At 41.5% G+C, this 20107-nt stretch overlaps 1 protein-coding gene and 1 non-coding gene across 3 annotated transcripts in view; one reads left to right on the forward strand and one right to left on the reverse strand.

Annotated features, from left to right (window-relative positions):
* Nucleotides 1-20107, forward strand: part of LOC101596981 (serine/threonine-protein kinase Sgk3) — a 148641-nt gene that overhangs the window by 24388 nt on the left and 104146 nt on the right. The gene's annotated exons all lie outside the window — the stretch shown is intronic.
* On the reverse strand, nt 16870-16974 carry LOC123459077. Its single transcript, XR_006636003.1, has one exon. It is a non-coding gene; the product is annotated as a U6 spliceosomal RNA (small nuclear RNA).

The following is a 20107-nucleotide window of genomic DNA, read 5'->3' on the forward strand; positions in this document are numbered from 1 at the left end:
TTAGGCTTTGCTGGAAAGTGCCTTAACTGCTGAACCACCTCTCCAGCCCCAAATTATTTCATGTTTTAAAAAATAAACTAGTGTTTGGAAATTACAAAAAAGAAAACATCCACATTTATTTCCCTTTTTAAGCTGCATATATGTATGTAGAGTGATCTTTTAATTAGTTAGTCCTTTTGTATAACAATAATCATTTGGAAGGCCATTTGGCCTAATGAAGGGTATGTGTCAGAATATTCTATAAGGCATGCATGGCACATGCAGCTGGAAAGGCTGTATCATTTCTAGATTGTTAGACAAGACAGGAGAAAGCACAGATTAATAATAAACAGCAGCTATAGAAGAATCACACAAGACTATGATAGTTGGGACAAAGTATAGAGGTGGATGAAGGAAGAGATAACTATAGAAATCTTTATAGGTCTTGGCAAGAAGGATTACCAAAAATTCCTAAGCCTTCAGATAGGAGGATCGCCGAAGGTTCAAAGCCACTCTGAGACTACAAAGTGAATTCCAGGTCAGCCTGAGCCAGAGTGAGAACCCTACCTTGGGAAAAAAAAAAAAAATTCCTAAGCCTTCAAAATCTATTTCCACCTCTGGAAGGAAAATTTATGGGATTGAATTGTGCCGTAAACACAAGTACTTCCTCTTCAGAGTATAGTTACTGCAATAATTGAATTATCTCTTTCCATTTAGACCATGTGGCACTTGGCCACATTGAATGTCTGAAGGCGTGAGTATGATTTTAACTTATGAACTGACTTTAGAGAGTCATGATGGATGTGAAAATGCTTAGCATATTGAATAGCATGATGTAGGCTCCTGATAAGTGTTGGCAGATAAAAACCTGTTTGGTGTTGCATAGAGAATTGCCTGAACCTTATTATTAAACTGCCATTGGGCTGTAGAGATGGCCCATTGGTCAAAGACCCTTGTTTGCAAAGCCTGGTGGCACAGATTCAATCCTCCAGTGCCCACATAATGCTAGATGCACAAAGTGACACACGTACTTAGAGTTTGCAACAGCAAGAGGTCCTGGCGTACCCATTCTCGTACTTTTTCTCACACTCTCTTTGCTTGCAAATAAGTAAATAAAATATTTAAATCTGCCACTAACTTAAGTATCCCCAAGCAAATGTGGCTTTATTGCCCTTGACTGTAATAATTCAAATTTTTTCTACTTCTAAATTCCTATTGAATTTATATAAAAACTTTAAAGATTATTTTTAAAGCAAAGGTGGAAGTTTTTGTTGTTGTTTTCAATTTTTATAGTTTTAACTAAGCTATGACACATAAATAACATTCTTTATAGCATTATCTACAACCAAGCACTGATTTATTTGAAAACAAAGGGTTTCTTTGCAGTGTCATTTAGCTTGGCATTGCCATGAATCCAAGAATTATTCTACACGGATCAGAGAACAGTAATGCAGTTGTACTTAAATCCAGAGTTCCACACAGCTATTCATCAGAGATGAATTGAGGTGAATGAACACATCTGAATTTGCAAAAGTTCTAAAATGTGCTGGTGGAATTCGCTGCAAGCATCATAGTAAAAAGGGGTTTGGAAATGTGGTTCAGATTGTCCAAAGCTGTTGGAGAAATTGTCACTGCTTTTTGTTCTATTGCTTTAGAAGTCTGAGTGATTTGTATTAAAAACATAATGATAATGTATATTTTAGGATTTTTACCATTTTGAAATATTTGTTGTGACTTTATAGAATGGATCAACATGATTAATAGCTTTACTTTTAAAGAAAGTCAATGTGCGCTAGTTGTGGTGGGGCATGCGGTAGGATATTGCTGAAGAGGCAGAGGCAGGACGATCAGGAGTTTGAGGCCAGCCTGAGCTACAGGGTAGTTTGTGGAAGAGGGGGCGGAAAGATTGTTAGAGCCATAAGTTGGGACATTTTGCACAGAGACATTGCCTCTTCCCCCCCCACCCCCACAATGCATGACCCACAATCTCCCTGGGGTTGACCTACATCCCCAACGCGGAAGGCCTCTTCAAAAAAGGGGCAGGGAGGAAGGAAAGGATGGTATCAACATGTGATGTTTACATAAAAAATACGATATTTACATATACCTATATCTAATAATAAATAAATAAAAATATTTTCCAAAAGTGGTTGAAATAAGAAAAGAAAAAAGAAGCGGATGTGTCAAACAATAGTACTTGGAATCTTATTCATGTAGTCTAATTTACTTAAAAATTGTTGAGTTTGTGAGAACTAAAAAATTTTGGTATTTCTGTTAAAGAATGTTTATTAAAGTCAGGCATAGTGGCACATGATTGTAATCCTAGCACTCAATAAACTAAAGTAGAAAGATTACCAGTTTGAGGTCAAACTAGGGGCCAGTCTAGGTGTTGAATACATATAAAGAGCCTGTCTCAAAGACCAAGAATGTATTTTTCATGCCTGAGATTTCCTGGGCAAACCAGGAGGCAAAGTATTCAAATTACTGTATTGTTTTTTTTTTTTTAAAGAAAGCCTGTTGCTATTAATATTTATTATAATTCCATGAATCCTGTTTACATATAAAGTTAAAGGTTTAAAAAATTAATTTTGGGCTGGAGGGATGGCTTAACGGTTAAGGTGTTTGCCTGCAAATCCAAAGGACCCAGGTTCCATTCCCCAGGGCCCACATTAGCCAGATACACAAGGTGGCTCATGCCTCTGGAGTTCGTCTGCAGTGGCATTCTCATTCCTTCTCTCTCTCTCTCTCTCTGTCAAACAAATAAAAATAAAAATAAATAAATTTATTTATTTATTCATTTGTTTCGTGTTGTTGAAGAGAATGAAGTTAAAGCTACATGCATACTAGGCAAATGCTGTACTAGAGAGCTACAATACCAGCCCCCAACACCCTGCTTTAAATTTTTTTAAACATTTTATATTGAGAATTTTTTTGTTTTGTTTTTGAGTCTTAATTCTTTTTTTTCTTTTCAAAACTTTTTCTTTATTAACAACTTCCATGATTATAAAAAATATCCCATAGTAATACCCTCCCTCTACCCACTTTCCCCTTTGAAACTCCATCATATCCCCTCCTCATCTCAATCAGTCTCTCTTTTATTTTGATGTCATAATCTTTTCCTCCTATTATGATGGTTTTGTGTAAAAGTGTCAGGCACTGTGAGGTCATGGATATCCAGGCCATTTTGTGTCTGGGGGGAGCACGTTTTAAGGAGTCCTACCCTTCCTTTGGCTCTTGTATTCTTTCTGCCACCTCTTCTGCAATAGACCCTGAGCCTTGGAAGGTGTGATAGAGATATTGCAGTGCTGGGCACTCCTGTCACTTCTTTCCAGCACCATGATGCCTTCTGAGTCATCCTAAGGTCACTGCCATATGAAAAGAAAAGGTTCTCTACCAAAAGTGAGAGTAGCATTAATATAAGGGTATGAATATTAAGAGAAGTGCTTACTGGGCAGTTTGATAAGCATAGTATATACATTTATACAGACATCAGCAGATGTTACACCCCTAGGGCTCATGACTACCCCTGTTTTAAGTTTTCAGTATCGGGGATGTGTTCCCTCCCATGGAGCGGGCCTCCAGTGCAATTGGAGGGCAGTTGGTTTCCACCATGATAGACATGCCACTATTGCACCCATTGGCTCATTTGGCCTGCTGGCCAATTATAAGGCTTGCAATGTCCACTGTTGAGTATCTTCACTGGTGGTATCTCTCCCATTGAACTGCATGTAGAATGGCTTCTTCCAGCTTTCTGTCAGATGGAATACATGGAAGAGGTTATGAGCTCAGTTCCAGCAGAATTTTTCAGTGGCCTTGCAGCCCAAGTATATGGAGTCTTCAGCAATAGGGTCTTACCATCTATTCCTGGTAGGAAACCAAGGGCCTTATTGAGAATTTTAATACATGAACATACTGTAATTTGATCATATTCCTGTCCACTACTCTTTTTTTTTTCCTTTGGTGTTTCAAGGTATGGTCTCTCTCTAGTCCAGGCTGACCTGGAATGCACTATGTAGTCTCAGGGTGGCCTTGAACTCATGGAGATCCACCTACCTCTGCCTCCCAAGTGCTGGTATTAAAGGCATGTGCCACCATGCCCGGCTCCCCGTCCACTACTCTTGTTTGTCCTCTCTCCTCTACCTCTATTCCACTGAGGACCTTTCTCTTGCCAATACTTCTGCTTTTGAGAGAGAGAGAGAATTGGTGCGCCAGGGCCTCAGCCACTGGATAGAACTCCCAATGCTTGTGTCACCTAGTAAGCTTGTGTGCCTTTGCGTTTGCCTCACCTTTGTGCCTCTGGCTAACATGGGATCTGGAGATTAGAACATGGGTCCTTGGGCTTTGGAGGCAAGCACCTTAACTGCTAAGCCATTTCTCCAGCCCTAGTCTTGTTCTGATGTCTTATTCTCTGTCCTTTGCCCTTTATGTGGGTGGGTTCAGAATTATGCAGGTCTTGTGGAGGTAATGATAACTATTGTGAGATCATAAATGTACCACTTAATTCATGTCCAGGGGACAGTGTCCTTTAAAAAAAAATGTACTATTTATTTATTTTGAGAGAGAGAAAGAGGTAGAGAGAGAAAGAATGAGTGCACCAGGGCCTCTAGCCACTGCAAACAAACTCCAGATGCAGGTACTACCTTGTACATCTGGCTTACATGGGATCTGGGGAATTGTACCTGGATCTTTTGGCTTCTCAGGCAAGTGCCTTATTTGCTAAGCCATCTTTCCAGCCCCCCCCCCTTTTTTTAAAGGTAGGATCTCACATAACCCAGACTGGTCTTGAACTTGCTATGTAGCTGAGTGTGACTTTCTAATTCTCCTGCCTCTACCTCCCAAGTGCTGTGATTACAGGCATGTCGTACTGTGCACAGCTTCATAGTTCAGTTTTTTGTTGTTGTTGTTATTTTTATTTATTTATTTGAGAGCGACAGACAGAGAGAGAAAGAGGCAGAGAGAGATAGAGAGAGAGAGAATGGGCACACCAGGGCCTCCAGCCACTGCAAACAAACTCCAGACACATGTGCCCCCTTGTGCATCTGGCTAACGTGGGTCCTAGGGAATCGAGCCTCAAACCGGGGTCCTTAGGCTTCACAGGCAAGTGCTTAACTGCTAAGCCATCTCTCCAGCCCATAGTTCAGTTTTTAAAGGAGGGAAAAGTGGAAAACAAGTTGTGAAACACCCACCTAAGTAAGTAACGAATGGTGGTTATGAGTCATTGACATTTATTGTGCAAGCATGTACAGAAGTAGAAGAATCTACAGGCATGTGGCTCTCTTGAAACAACAGATTGTTCAAATCCTTGATGAAAAGATGGTGTGGGCCTGGAGGGATGGCTTAGCAGTTAAGGCGTTCACCTGTGAAACCTAATGACCTAGATTTCATAAGCCAGATGCACAAAGTGGCACATTCGTCTGAAGTTTGCCATGGCTGGACGCCCTGGCACGTCCATTTTCTCTCTCTGCCTCTTTCCCTTTCTCTCTCAATTAAATAAAACAAAAATAAAAAAAAATATTTTTAAAAAATGATGTATACTATTGTCCTGAGGTATCCAATGGAGATTGGGTCCAGTACTTCTTATGGCAACCCGAATCCCCAGAGCTCAAGTCCCACATCTGAAATAGCACGATTTGCATATAATCACCACACATCCTCTCATATGCTTTTTTTTTTTTGAGACAATCTCATTTATGCCAACTCTTGAACTCTGTTTAGCTGAGGATGACCTTAAGCTTCTGATCCTCCTATCCCTATCACCTGAGTGTTAAGATTACAGGCATGTGCCACTAGGTGACATTTTATGTAATGTTGGGAATCAAATGCAGGGTTTTTCTCCATTCTAGGTAAGCACTCCACCGAGTTACATCTCTAGTTCTTCCCATATACTTTAAAATATTTTTTTTATCTACTTATTTTGAGTAGGTGTGCCAGGGCTTCTAGCCATTGCAAATGAATTCCAGACACATATATCATCTTGTACATCTGACTTACATGGGTACTGGAGAATCTAACCTGGGTCCTTAGGCTTCACAGGTAAGCACCTGAAGTGCTAAGCCATCTCTCCAGCCCCTCCCATATACTTTAAATAACTCCTGTATTATTTATAATACCTAATGCAATTAAATGATATAGTTGTCTTACTATGTTATTAGGGAATAATGACAGAGAAAAACATCTGTACTTGTTTAATACAACCACTGATTGAACCATCATAAGCTTGACCACATAGTCCACAAATGAGATAGGACACAGAGCTCAAATAAGCAATGCTGGAGAAGACTGCAGATCTGTGAACTGGAAAGAGGCTACAGCAAGGCATGACGATATCTCACTTCTGGTGGACTTAGCGTAGTGCTTGGAAGTGCAGCAAATTTAAGTTTTGTGTTTTGGAACTTCCTGGAACTTGTGTGCCTGTGTGTGCATACATGAGTAGAGTACACACATGCACTGGCGATGGAACCCAGGTCCCCATGCATGCTAGGCATGTGCTGTAGTACTGAGCTTCACCCCTCAGCCGTCAGGTTATAATTTTGATGTTTCTGTCTATGATTAAAGATTGAGTCTTTGGACTGTGATACTCAAAAGAACCTTTGTCCAGACATTGGTCTAATCATATATAAAGATAAAACATTACTCCCTTTAAGTTGTTCATAAATAGAATGAATGTCAGGGCAGGGGTTGTTATGTCTAGTAGTAGCAGCTTGGCTCTAGTGGCTTGTAATCTATTTTAACATCTGTGAGAGGTTATCCTTAACAATAATTAGGAATGGAGGTTATTAATTTACCCAGACCTTAGGTCAAATGATGATTCATTCATCACTTATTAAGTTTCTGTAGAATACGCACAATAATGTGGCATGTTACACAGAGTTGTTATTAAGTTTAAGATAAATAAGAGTTGAAAGTACTTAACGCAGTGTTTGTAACATGGTAAATGTACAGTAAATATCAGTTAATAATTTTTCTTCTCTCTGTCTCTGTGTGTTGCTTTCTCTGTCTCTCTTGTTGCTAGGGATAAAGCTCAGGGCTTCCCACATGCCAGACAAGCACTATACCATTGAGCTAAACCCGTAATCCCTAATAATACTGTGCTTGGTGGGGGGAGGACGAGACATGATTTGCTGTTTAGCTCAGGCTGGTCTTGAATTTACAGTTATCTTCCTGGCTCAGTCTGCTGGGGTGCTGGAATTAAAAGGATATACTACCTACTACCATACCCAACTTGTTAATTTTTTTTTTTTTTTTTTTTAAGGAAAGGTTTCACTGTAGCTCACACTGACCTGGAACTCACTCTGCAGCCCCAAGCTGGCTTTCAAACACATGGTGATCCTTCCACCTTAGCCTCTTAGGTGCTATGACTAAAGGTGTGTGCTACCACATTCATCTGCTAATAATAATCCTTATTTTGTCTTTTTGTTTTTTTGACACATAGTCTTATGTAGCCCAGGCTGACCTCATATTCTCTGTATAATTGAGGATTGCCTTGAACTGATCTTCCTGCCTCCACCTGGGATTCAGTAAACATACCACAGAGCTACTTGCATATCCATGTTTATTGCTGCACTATTCCCAGTTGGCAAAATATGAAGTGTGTGTGCGTGCGCACATGTGTGTGCTTGGGGCATGAAAGAAAGAGGACCATGAGAGGTGAAGAGAAGACTTAAAGGAAAGGGAGAAGGTAATTATATATGTTAACAAAAGGAATATATATGTCATAAAAGGTAACTGTTTGTGGGGGGAGAAAGGAGACAGTAAGAAGGGAAGAAAGGGGGCTGATTAGGGCAGCAGGGGGAAAAGTAAGAACAAAGTATAAGAGAATAGGGCTGGAGAGATGCTTGCCTGAAAAGCCAAAGGACTCAGGTTCGATTCCCCAGGACCCACATAAGCCAAATGCACAAGGTAGCACATGTGTCTGGAGTTTATTTGCAGTGGCTGGATGCCCTGGCTTGTCCATTCTCTCTCCCTCTTCCTCTCTCTCCCTCTCTCTACCTCCTTCTTTCTCTCTCAAATAGATAAATTTAAAAAAGTATAAGGAAGCCATGCTTTTGAGAAAACAGCCAGAACTAAAATGTTAATAAAGCTGGGTAGCAGGTACCCGACCTTGTATAACTAAAAAAAAAAAAAAAAAAAAAAAAAAAGTATAAGGAGCCGGGAGTGGTGGCACATGCCTTTAATCCCAGCACTCATGAGGCAGAGGTAGGATTGCCTTGAGTTCAAGTCCACCCTGAGTCTACATAGTGAATTCCAGGTCAAACTGAGCTAGAGTGAGACCCTACCTCAAAAAAACAAAAAAAGAGAAAGTATACAGATATATACATATGAAAAAGATCACAAGAAGCTGGGCGTGGTGGCGCATGCCTTTAATCCCAGCATTTGGGAGGCAGAGGTAGGAGGATTACCATGAGTTCAAGGCCACCCTGAGACTACATAGTGAATTCCAGATCAGTCTGAGCTAGACTGAGACCCTACCTCGAAAAAACAAAAAACAAAACAAAACAAAACAAAAAGAGCACAAGAAACCCACTTATTGGTATATTTTCCAAAGCCATTACTATAAAATATCACTTCTGCTCACTTCATGATGCTCCACTCCACCAACTTTATTTTCCTTTTACTGTTCCAACTCAGTTTATGGTCTTATTACCCACCCAGAAAGCTGAGAAGTATCCTAGGCATCTTGGTCTTCTGAGCATCTGAACATCCTCCTGATTTTAGGGTTGCAGGTACATCTCAGTGGTAGAATACTTGCTAGCGTGCTTCAGATCCTGGCTTCAATCTAGCATGGAAAATAAAACACCTTCATTTGTTTACCTCTTAACCTATTTCTTCTACTTAATTTGAATTATTTTATTTTTGACAACTTCATATATATTTTGATACTCCCATTATCTTCCTCTTGTTCCCTTCCCATTCCCACTGAACCCTTCTTCCTTCTACTTTAATATGTCCTCCCACCCCCTCAGTGTCTCACTGAGTTTAATTAGGCCTGCTTGTATAAGCATAGGGTGAGGGGGTGGAGAGATATTTTCCTAAGCATGGGCAACTTGCCAGTGGAAGGAAACACCACTAGAGAAAATGTCTCCTCCTCCGCCAGGAATCATTAAGGACCATTTGCTCCTTGTGGCCGGTGGTTGTATCTTCATGACCCCCTCTCCCATGCATGACAGAACATTGAAGGACCCATTCTTGTGTAGGACTTGTTCAGATAGTCAGATGCTGTGGGTTCATGAGGACAACAGCCGTATCATGTTCAGAAGACAGCTCTGTACCATACTCCCCATCCTCTGGCTCTTACAGTTTTTTCTACCCCCTCTTTCATAATATCCCTTGAGCTTTGGAGTGAACTTTGATCAGTTATGAGTCTTTGTCATCTTATATATTTCTTAAATCTTCCCATCTGTTCTATTTCTGCTATGACCTTTTTAAAAAAATTTTTTTCATTTTTATTTATTTATTTGAGAGTGACAGAGAGAGAAAGAGGCAGATAGAAAGAGAATGGGTGCACCAGGGCTTCTAGCCACTGCAAATGAACTCCAGACGCATGCGCCCCCTTGTGCATCTGGCTAACACGTGGGTCCTGGAGAATCAAACCTCGAACCGGGGTCCTTAGGCTTCACAGGCAAGCGCTTAACCACTAAGCCATCTCTTCAGCCCTCTGCTGTGACCTCTTGAGGCTCTCATCATCTTAAGCCTCTTGCTGTAGTTCTAGTCTTGACAGTCCCACATTTATTCTCCATATTGATTTCAAAGTGACAAAATACAGATTGACCACTGTCATTCCTCTGTGTAATACCTTCTTCATTTCCTGCGATATCAAATTCAAGATCCTTAGCATAGTTTGTCAGAGTCATTGTGATCCTTTCACTTCTACTTCTCTGCTGGCATCCCTAGGCTTATCTACTCAGCTCCAGTGACAGTAATTACTTCCACATACACTATGCTAATGAACCTCTGCTGCTTACAATACTATTTCTCTATTGTTTACTAGTCTGTATATTGGGCTCAATAGCTACCTTCCTCAGAACTTTTCCCTCACCTTTCTTTTCATCCTTATACTGCCTCCTGGAACTGAAACATTTATCTCTTTCCAGTTGTGGTGGTTTGATCCAGGTGTCCCCATAAACTTAGGTATTCTGAATGCTAGTCTCCCCAGCTGATAGCAAGTGGAAATTAAAGCCCCTTGGAGGTACTGTGCTGTTGGGGGTGGGATTATGGGTGTTATAGCCAGTTTCCCATTGCCAGTGTTTGGCACATTCCCCTGCTGCTATTGTCTACCTTATGTTGGCCAGGGGGTAATGTCCACCCTCTGCTCATGCCATCGTTTTCCCTTGCCATAGTGGAGCTTCCCCTCAAGTCTATAAGCCAAAATAAACCTCTTTTTCCCACAATCTGCTCTTGGTTGGGTGATTTCTTATTAGCAATGTGAACCCGACTGCAACAGTAAAGTGGTACCAAGAGTGGGGTTGCTGCTGGACACCTGACTATGTGGCTTTGGCCTTTTGGAGCTGATTTTCAAGAAGAATGTGGAAGGATTTGAAACCTTGGCTTAAGAGATGCCTTGCAGTGCTGTAAGTACAGCTTGATGGACTATTCTGGTCAGAATTGAAAGACCTGAATGCATTAAGAACTATGGACTATGAGGTTTGGCTTATAAGGGAGAGAAAGAACTTTGCTTGGACTGGGCTAGAGGCAGTTTGTGTGAAAAGCTTGCTGTTATGCCCATGTCCTGAGAATTTGTACAGGGTTGCATTGTATAGAAATGAACTGGTGTGAGCAGAGGGATATGGCACAGAAAGAAATGTTTAGGCCAAAACTGCTGCCTGTTCAACTGCAATTGAGAGATTACAACCTTCGAGATTAGGCCAGCTGACCTGCACTGGGGCAACAGGGAGAATGTAGACTCTTTTGGAGGGGCCTGAGTGCTCAAGAAGTGTCTTATTCTTCAAAGTCGGCTTTGTTCCCCCCTGGATTAACAAATTGGCACCTTATTTGGTATTGTGGAGTATAAGAAATGCGGGAAAGAGAGGGTCACTGAGTTTGCAACGTGGTTTTTTGTTTTGGAAACAGCCATGGGCAGTGTGAAGCAGGTTTGCTGGTTGCTTGCAATGGAGACCCAATGTAGCCAAAGGGATGAACTGTGGATTGCAGTGGAGACTCAGTTGAGATGCAGGGACCATGAAATAGCTGCTAAGGAAAGCTGCTGGCCCCAATGAAGTCTTCCAGGACTGTGAGTAGCCTAGTTGGAGGGGCAGGATTGGAACGTCAGAGACTTGTTGCTGGTTAGAATTATCAGACTTGGAAATTTGTCACTGGCTAGAGTTATTGAACTTGGAACTACAGAATTTGATGTTTGCCCTGGTTGTTTTAAATCTGGTATTGGTTGAATATTTCTTTGCTATGCTCAGTGCCATCTTTTGCAGTGTGAATGTTTATTCTGTGCCATTATGGATTTTGGGGGGATTTTTTTGGTATTATGGCTCAGTTAAATGATCTTGGGCTATAGGGATATATGAACATCATTGGGATTGATAGAAACTATGGGACTTTTTTTAAAATTTTATTTATTTATTTATTTGAGAGTGACAGACACAGATAGAAAGACAGATAGGGGGAGAGAGAGAATGGGTGCGCCAGGGCTTCCAGCCTCTGCAAACGAATTCCAGACGCGTGCGTCCCCTTGTGCATCTGGCTAACGTGGGATCTGGGGAAACAAGCCTCGAACGGGGGTCCTTAGGCTTCACAGGCAAGCACTTAACCGCTAAGCCATCTCTCCAGCCCAAACTATGGGACTTTTAAAGTTGGACTGAATGCATTGCATTTTAAGTCATGTATGGTTATCAGTTTATGGTGGCCAGGGGTGGAATGTAGTAGTTTGATTCAGGTATCCCCCATAAATTTAGGTATTCTGAATGTTAGTCTCCCCAGCTGATAGCAATTGGAAATTAGTGCCTCCTGGAAGGATTGTAAGGTGTTACAACCAGCTTCCCCTTGCCAGTGTTTGGCACATTCTCCTGTTTCTGTTGTCCACCTTATGCGGGCCAGGGGGTGATGTCCACTCTCTGCTCATACCATCATTTTCCTCTGCCATTATGGAGCTTCCCCTCGGGTCTGTAAGCCAAAATAAACCTCTTTTTCCCACAAGTTGCTTTTGGTTGGGTGATTTCTATCAGCAATGTGAACCTGTCTACAACACCAATGTTAGCACTTTTATCTCTGGTACTTCTTTATTTTTTGGGGGGGGTTGGAGAGGGTTAAACTTTTATTGACACCTTCCACAAATATCAACAGTATTCCATGATCATAGTCCATCCCTCCTTCTCTGCCTCCCAAATTACCCTCCATTAAATTCCTTCTTCTTTCCCAATGGTCTCTATTTTGATGCTGTCATATTTTATATCCTCCTATTATGCAGGTCCTGTGGAAGTAGCATCAGCCACTGTGAGGGCATAAATATCAAGGCTACTTTGTGTCTGGAAAACAGTATTGTAAACACTCCTCCCCTTCCTTTGATTCTTACATGTTTTCTTCCACCTCTTCTGCAATGATTTCTAACCCTTGGAGCATGTGATAGAGATACCTTATTTACTGCTGAACGCTCCACTGTCACTTCTCAGTACTTTGGTGAGCTTTGAATCACCCCTGTGGTCACTGCCATCTGAAAGGAGGAGGGTCTCTAATCAAAAGTGAGATCAGCTGGGCATGGTGGCACACGCCTTTAATCCCACCACTTGGGAGGCAGTGGTAGGAGGATCACTGTGAGTGAGGCCACCCTGAGACTACATAATGAATAGGTCAGCCTGGGATAGGACCAGACTTTACCTCGAAAAACAAACAAACAAAAAAAAGTGAGGTAGAAGAGACAGAGAAGGGGCTGGAGAGATGGCTTCGTGGCTAAGGCGCTTGCCTGCCAAAGCCTAAGGACCCAGTACCTATATAAGCCAGATGTACAAGATGGCACATGTGTCTGGAGTTCATTTGCAGCAGCTGGAGGCCCTAGCGTGCTCATTCTCATTCTCTCTGTCTGTCTGTCTGTCTGTCTTATGTCTATATCTGTCTGCTTTCAAATAAATAAATATTTAAAAAAGAAGAGAGACAAAGAGGATAGGTGTGCCTGGGTCTCCAGCTGCTGCAAATGAACTCCAGATAACTATGCCACTTTGTGCATCTGGCTTTACATGAGTGAACTGGGGAATCAAACCGGGGTTGTTAGGCTTTATAGGCAAACACCTTAACTGCTGAGCCATCTCTCCAGCCCTCTTGGCAGATTGTTTATGACAAATAATCACAAAAGAGTGAGAGCAGCATTAAAATATGGGCATAAGAAAAATGGATGAACCTGGAAAGTATTATACTAAGTGAGGTAACCCAGGCCCAGAAAGCCAAGCGCCACATGTTCTCTCTCATATGTGGATCCTAGCTACAGATGACTGGGCTTCTGCATGAGAATGAAAATACTTAGTAGCAGAGGCCAGTAAGGTAAAAAGGAGACATAAAGGGTAGAGAAAGGAAGAGGGGAGGATACTTAATAGGTTGATATTGTATATATGTAATTACAATGATTGTAATGGGGAGGTAATATGATGGAGAATGGAATTTCAAACGGGAAAGTGTGGGGGTGGGGAGGAGGGAATTACCATGGGATATATTTTATAATCATGGAAAATGTTAATAAAAATTAAAAAAAAATATGGGCATAAACATAAGTCTCTAGAGGACCGTTTGGTGGGCACAGTGCATCCATTTAGCTAGACGACAGTAGCAGGTGTATGGCATCCCCAGCCACTGGCTTTTGACTAGGTTTCCAGTCCCAGGCAAGAATTCCCTCCCATGAATTGGGGCCTCAAGTCCAATCATAAAGCAGTTGGTTTTTTCTGTCTAGCTGTAAAGCTTGCAGGGTTCACTGCTGGTTAAGATCATTGATGAGGGCTGGAGAGATGGCTTAGCGGTTAAGCGCTTGCCTGTGAAGCCTAAGGACCCCAGTTCGAGGCTCGGTTCCCCAGGTCCCACGTTAGCCAGATGCACAAGGGGGCGCACGCGTCTGGAGTTTGTTTGCAGAGGCTGGAAGCCCTGGCGCGCCCATTCTCTCTCTCTCCCTCTATCTGTCTTTCTGTCTGTGTCTGTCGCTCTCAAATAAATTAAAAAAAAAATTTAAAAAAAAGATCATTGATGACTTTTCTCCGCCAACAGGCTACATAGCTCATTGTAGCTTCCTGACAGCAAGTCAACAGGGAGGAGGCTTTCAACTCAGCTCCAGCTTGATTTCCTCTGGCTATTTCTGTCCTAACACACTATTGTATTGGAATTACAGCTTTCAGCTATCTTTGTACTTTTGCAGCTCATGAAAAAGTCTTGGGCTCCCAGAAGCATATTTAACCGGCTTCTTATCCTTAGAAGTGGAAGCCATAGCTTTCATTAAAATTATTTATTGAGGGCTGTGGTGATGGATCAGTGGATAAAGTGTTCCTCACTCAAGCTGGAGTACAGTTCACTCCTCAGACCCCACGTAAAAAGCCAGACCCCTAGCAGGCTTCTCTAGTTCCATCATGCTGCATATGATAGAAAGCTGTGGGACGGTGGGCTGGAGAGATAGCTTAGCAGTTAAGGCACTTGCTTGCAAAGCCTAAAGACCCAGGCTCAGTTCCCCAGTACCCACATAAGCCAGATTTGCAAGGTGATACATGTGTCTGGAGTTTGTTTGCAATGGCTAGAGGCCTTAGCATGCCCATTCTCCCTTCCTGTCTCCCTTTCTCTCTCAAATAAATAAATAAAATATTAAAAAATAAAAAAGAAAGGTGTGAGATGGAAATAAGGAGAACTTCCCAGAAGTTGGTGTGAGCATGGCAGAGAATAGCAGCAGCAGAGTGAGAATCCAGAGCGAGGAAGCCTGCCTCAAATGAGGTAGACAGGCAGAGAACTGACCCAAACATTGTCCTCTGGCTTGTACATGTGTGCTGTAGCATGTGCACCTGCCCTCTTGCACACACATACACACACACAAACACACAAAAAATAAATAGTAAAATAAATATTGATTGATTCAGAAGCACTAACAAAGTAAGAAAATGTGATTTGTTTCTATCCAGTGACTTTGTATGGGTTCTCTCCTATTTTTATTAAGAATCATGGAGTACCCTTAGTGTATGGGAATGCTGACATATTAATGTGGCTCAGATTTCAATTTTTTCTTTTTTTGAGGTAGGGTCCTGCCATATCCCAGGCTGACCTGAAATTCACTATAGTCACAGGGTGGCCCCAAACTCATGGTAATCCTCTTACCTCTGCTTCCCAAGTGCTGTGATTAAAGACATACACCACCATGTCTGGCTCAGATTTCGATATTTTTAATCCCTTTCAATACATGTTAAATTATAGTTGGTTTATTTACTTATTTTCCATGCTGGGGATTGAGCCCAAGGTCTTATGCATAGGTGCATGTTAGGCAGACATTCTATCTCAGAGTTATACTCTCAGTCTCTGAATTTTTAAAATTATACTAAGCATAATAAATGAATATAGTTAACTCCTCAATGTTTTTTAAGACTTTTTTGTTTATTTATTTATTTGAGAGTGACAGACAGAGAGAAAGAGGCAGAGAGAGAGAGGAGAGTGGGTGCACCAGGGCTCCTAGCCACTGCAGATGAACTCCAGATGCCTGCGCCCCCTTGTGCATCTGGCTAACGTGGGTCCTGGGGAATCGAGCCTTGAACTGGGGTCCTTAGGCTTCACAGGCAAGCGCTTAACCACTAAGCCATCTCTCCAGCCCCTCAACAATGTTTGTTGAGATTATGAATATCAAACTTCACTCATGCAAAATCAGCCTTTGTGGTTGACTGTATTTTGGTTTGGTCACCTGTTCACACCTTAGAATTAATGCTAAAACAAAAAATAAATAAATAAAAAGAGGGAAAAAAGTCTCCATTCTACCCTGCATTCCAGAGAAGACCAATCTTCTTAAAACCCTGGGTTAATTGCATACCCTCCTTCCTTAACTTATAATAGCTCTTAATTTGTTTAAGTTGAAACTGCTTGCCATGTCTTACCTGTTTTTTATAGCCTTTCTACACAATCGGTATAGTTAGGTCAGTTAACTTTATAGTTAGTGTAAGTAGAGTATGGTCAGTTACTATTTAGAATACGTTCTGATTTTTCAAATATAGGATGTAGGATAAGGGTATAGACATTGATATTATAGGTTGGTACAATAAACAAAAGCTTTCTACTCACTAAATTCTTATTGAGTGCCTACTGTAGGCACTGTACAAGTGAATAGAGCTTTGATTCTAATAAAAACTCTAATAAAGGTCAACCAAAATTCTGGTTTTCATAACAAAAAACATTGGACCCAAGGCCTTATGTATGTTAGGCAAGTGCTCCACCGTTGCTCAGAATTTGAAGGCAGCTTGATGTGGCTGTGCATAATGGGAAGCTGAGGTAGGAGGATAGCCAAGAGCAACCCTGAAGTTTACTGGCACACTACACGGCTCTGATCTCCATTGCTGTTAGAGTGATATCAGATAATGTAGTTGTCAAGTCTCTTGTTAGCCTCTTTCTCCCTCCCCACTCACCAGAAAATTGATTATTTCTTTGATAATTTAATCCTTGTTATTGGATGAAATTATCAGAGAAATATTCTTTCCATATATCTTCATGTTGAATGCTTTGAATTGTTACTATAACTTTCTTGTTTTTTTCCTGTCGCTCATCTCATGACATTTTTGTTCTGTTTTCTATAAGACTTCAACTTTATCTTCCACATTTTCTATCATTTTCTTTGCTTCAGTTTCATTATTAGTTTCTTAGAGTTGTTATTCTATGTGTTCTTTATAGTTTCATTTTTAAAACATTTCTAGTTCTTTGTGAATATATCTTTTATCTCTATAAAGATTTTCTTAAAACATAGCATGGTTCATGAATTTGTATGTCATCATTGCCTAGGGGCCATGCTAATATTCTGTATTGTTATAATTGTAGTGTATATGAACAGGCACAGTTTGTTTTGTTTAGACAAAGTTTGTGTCTATTCTTAGTATTGTTTCCTATTTTTCTTTTGTGTATTTCTTGTTTTGTTATTGATTGATTCTTTTCTTTTTCTCTTTCTCTTTCTTTCTCTCTCTCTCTTTCTTTCTTTCTTTCTTTCCTTCCTTCTTTCTTTCTTTCTTTTCTGAGGTAGGGTCTCACTCTAGCTCATGCTGACCTGGAGTTCACTGTGCAGTCTCAGGGTGGCCTTGAACTCTTGGCAGTCCTCCTACCTCTGCCTCCCAAGTGCTGGGAGGATTAAAGGGGTGTGTCACCACACCCACACCAGGCTCTGATTCCTTCTTTTTGTTAGTTTTCCTCAAGAGACTGGGTGATTATGTAAGATTGAGATTCTTGGGGCCAGGTAAATTGATCAGTGGGTAAAGTGCTTGCCTTGCAAGTATGAAGACCCAAGTTCTATCCAAGATACCCATATAAAACGTCAGACATGGTGGCACATGTCAGTAATTCAGTGCTGGGGTGGTGGGGCTTGCCGGCTAGCCAGTACAGGCCGACCAGTGAGCTCTGGGCTACTGAGAACCTCTGATCTGAGAAGAGGTAGATAGTATTCCTGAGAATAAAACACGAGTTCCTTTACCACCACATGCATGCACACACATGTGCGCCATACATGCTAAGAAAAAGAATGAAACCAAAAAAAAACATTAAAAATTGAATAAAGGTGTGAACTAGGCATGGTGGCACACACCTTTATTCCCAGAATTTGGGAGACAGAAAGGTAGAGGGTTGCTGTATAGCCTGGGACTACAGAGTGAGTTCCAAGTCAGCCTGAGCTAGACTGAGACCCTATCTTGGAGAAAAAAAAAGGTAAAGGTTTTGTGTTTCTGAGTGCTACTACATCTTAGTTATTTCATGGTTTTGTAACAGAATAATGGACTGGACTGGATAATATGTAAAAACGGAAATTTATTTGTCACAGTTCTGGGGACTGGAAAGTCCCAAGAACAAGGCACCAGTAGCATTAGTGTCTGCTGAGGGCTTGCTCTCTTATTTTACAGAGGCGTTAATCCATTCATGAGCGCAGCACCACATCACATCCCATTAGGGCCTGCTTCCCAGCCCTGTTGAATCAGTGATTCAACATGTGTTTCTTCGGAATCATGAATATTCAGACCATAGCAGGGTGGGACAGATTGTGGCAGCAGCTGCCCTTCACTCCAGGACCATTCAGTGCTTCCAAGAGAGGCAGCCTCTCCACTGCTGTGTCAGATTTTGGGCTGTGTTCACATCTGGCAGCTCAGGCCAGCACATTCCTGCCTGCTGTGCTCTCTGCAGGACTGGAGTTTCCAGTCTGCTCCTTTCCCAGTGCTCCATTGGCTTCCTGTCTTCAGATAGTGACAACTATCTTTTCTTATTGTGTGGTGTATGAATTTTCTCAGGATTCTACTTCTGTTAGGGTAGACAGGGCGGTGAGACCAAAATTCCACCCAAATTTGACTCCATGAATCAGTGAGCTTACTGAGGTTACTTACAAGAGCAGACAGCTGGTGGTCCAGGTACCAGTTGTCTCTTCCAACAATTGATTGTGGTTTATATATCCTCAGGGAGGGGAGAGACCTCTTGGGCATTCCCCTTCCTACTGAACATTGATAAGCCCAAGTTGTCAGTGCTGCCAGTGGGAGATCACAGTTGCTCAGATTTTTGCCTTCAATAATCACACCCAGAGCTGAAGAGATAGCTTAGCAGTTTAAGGTGTTTTTCAAGGTAAGGTCTCACTGTAGCCTAGGCTGACCTGGAATTCACTGTGTACTCTCAGGGTGGCCTCGAACTCACAGCAATCCTCCTACCTCTACCTCCCAAGTGCTGGGATTAAAGGCATGCTCCATCACGCCCGGCCACAGCCAACTTCTTTAAAGAATAGCCACACAACATTGTGTTCTTCATTTTGAGAGGAATTCTGAGAGAAATTGTGAATATCTTTGTGACATTTTAAAATAAGAAGCCCCCCCCCAAAAAAATAAAATAAAATAAGAAGTCCTAGAGTTTAGGAGAATGAGGTAGGAAGATCAAAGTGAATTCAAGGCTAGTTTGGACCTAGAGTGAGACCTTGACTCAAAAAAAAAGAGATGTGGGAGCTGGGCGTGGTGGTTCACGCCTTTAATGCCAGCACTCTGGAGGCAGAGGTAGGAGGATCACCATGAGTTCAAGGCCACCCTGAGACTATGTAGTCAATTCTAGGTCAGCCTGAGCTAGAGTGAGACCCTACCTCGGAAAAAAAAAAAAAAGTCCTTCCCTAAACTTCTGGATAGACAAGTTTCTGCATAGATAGTACTGTAATTGGGAATATGTGAACGTTTCCTCCTACACAGGAGTGTTGAGAATTAATTAATGTTAGTGCATTTATGAAAATGAAATCTTTGTGGAATATTCATTGGTATGCTACTTTCCAGAAGGCATAGAGAAAATCCTATTTATATTTTAATTACATTTTAGGTAACATAAAATGTTTCAAAAACAAAATGATTGTTTTTGTCTTTGTAATTTTAGATAATGACACACTAGTATTTGTTGGTCTGACATGGCCAATTCAAATATCCAGAGTTATGCAATCAGGAGATTTATAATTCAAGGCATGCTGAATGTGGCTTTGTGAATATTGTGAGTTCTCATGATATTAAGGTGTAAAACTTATGTTAAAAATAGACTGTTTTTACTTTCTTCATTGTTATAGCTACTGGTAAATTGCATGTGCTTTGTTAAAATAACTGATAACTGCCGGGGGTGATGGCGCACACCTTTAATCCCAGCACTCAGGAGGCAGAGGTAGGAAGATAACTGAGTTCGAGCTTGGGGTGGAATGGAGAGGGACAGGCCAGCCGGGCTATGTTAAATTGTGTCTTAAAAACACAAGCCCTAGTTGGGAGTGGTGGCATACGCCTTTAATCCCTGCACGGGAGGCAGTGGCAGGAGGATCACCATGAGTTTAGGGTGGAATGGAGAGGGGCAGGCCAGCCTGTCTGTGTCTTAAAAACACAAGCCCGAGGAAAAAGCACTTTTCACTGTTTTAAACGGTCAAATACTGATTTGTGAGAGATAATATTAACCTAAACAGTCACTTTACAAGTCATGTTGAGACTTGGGTTGAGGTGTT

The sequence above is a fragment of the Jaculus jaculus genome, chromosome 2, assembly GCF_020740685.1.
Source record: "Jaculus jaculus isolate mJacJac1 chromosome 2, mJacJac1.mat.Y.cur, whole genome shotgun sequence".
Taxonomy (NCBI): domain Eukaryota; kingdom Metazoa; phylum Chordata; class Mammalia; order Rodentia; family Dipodidae; genus Jaculus; species Jaculus jaculus.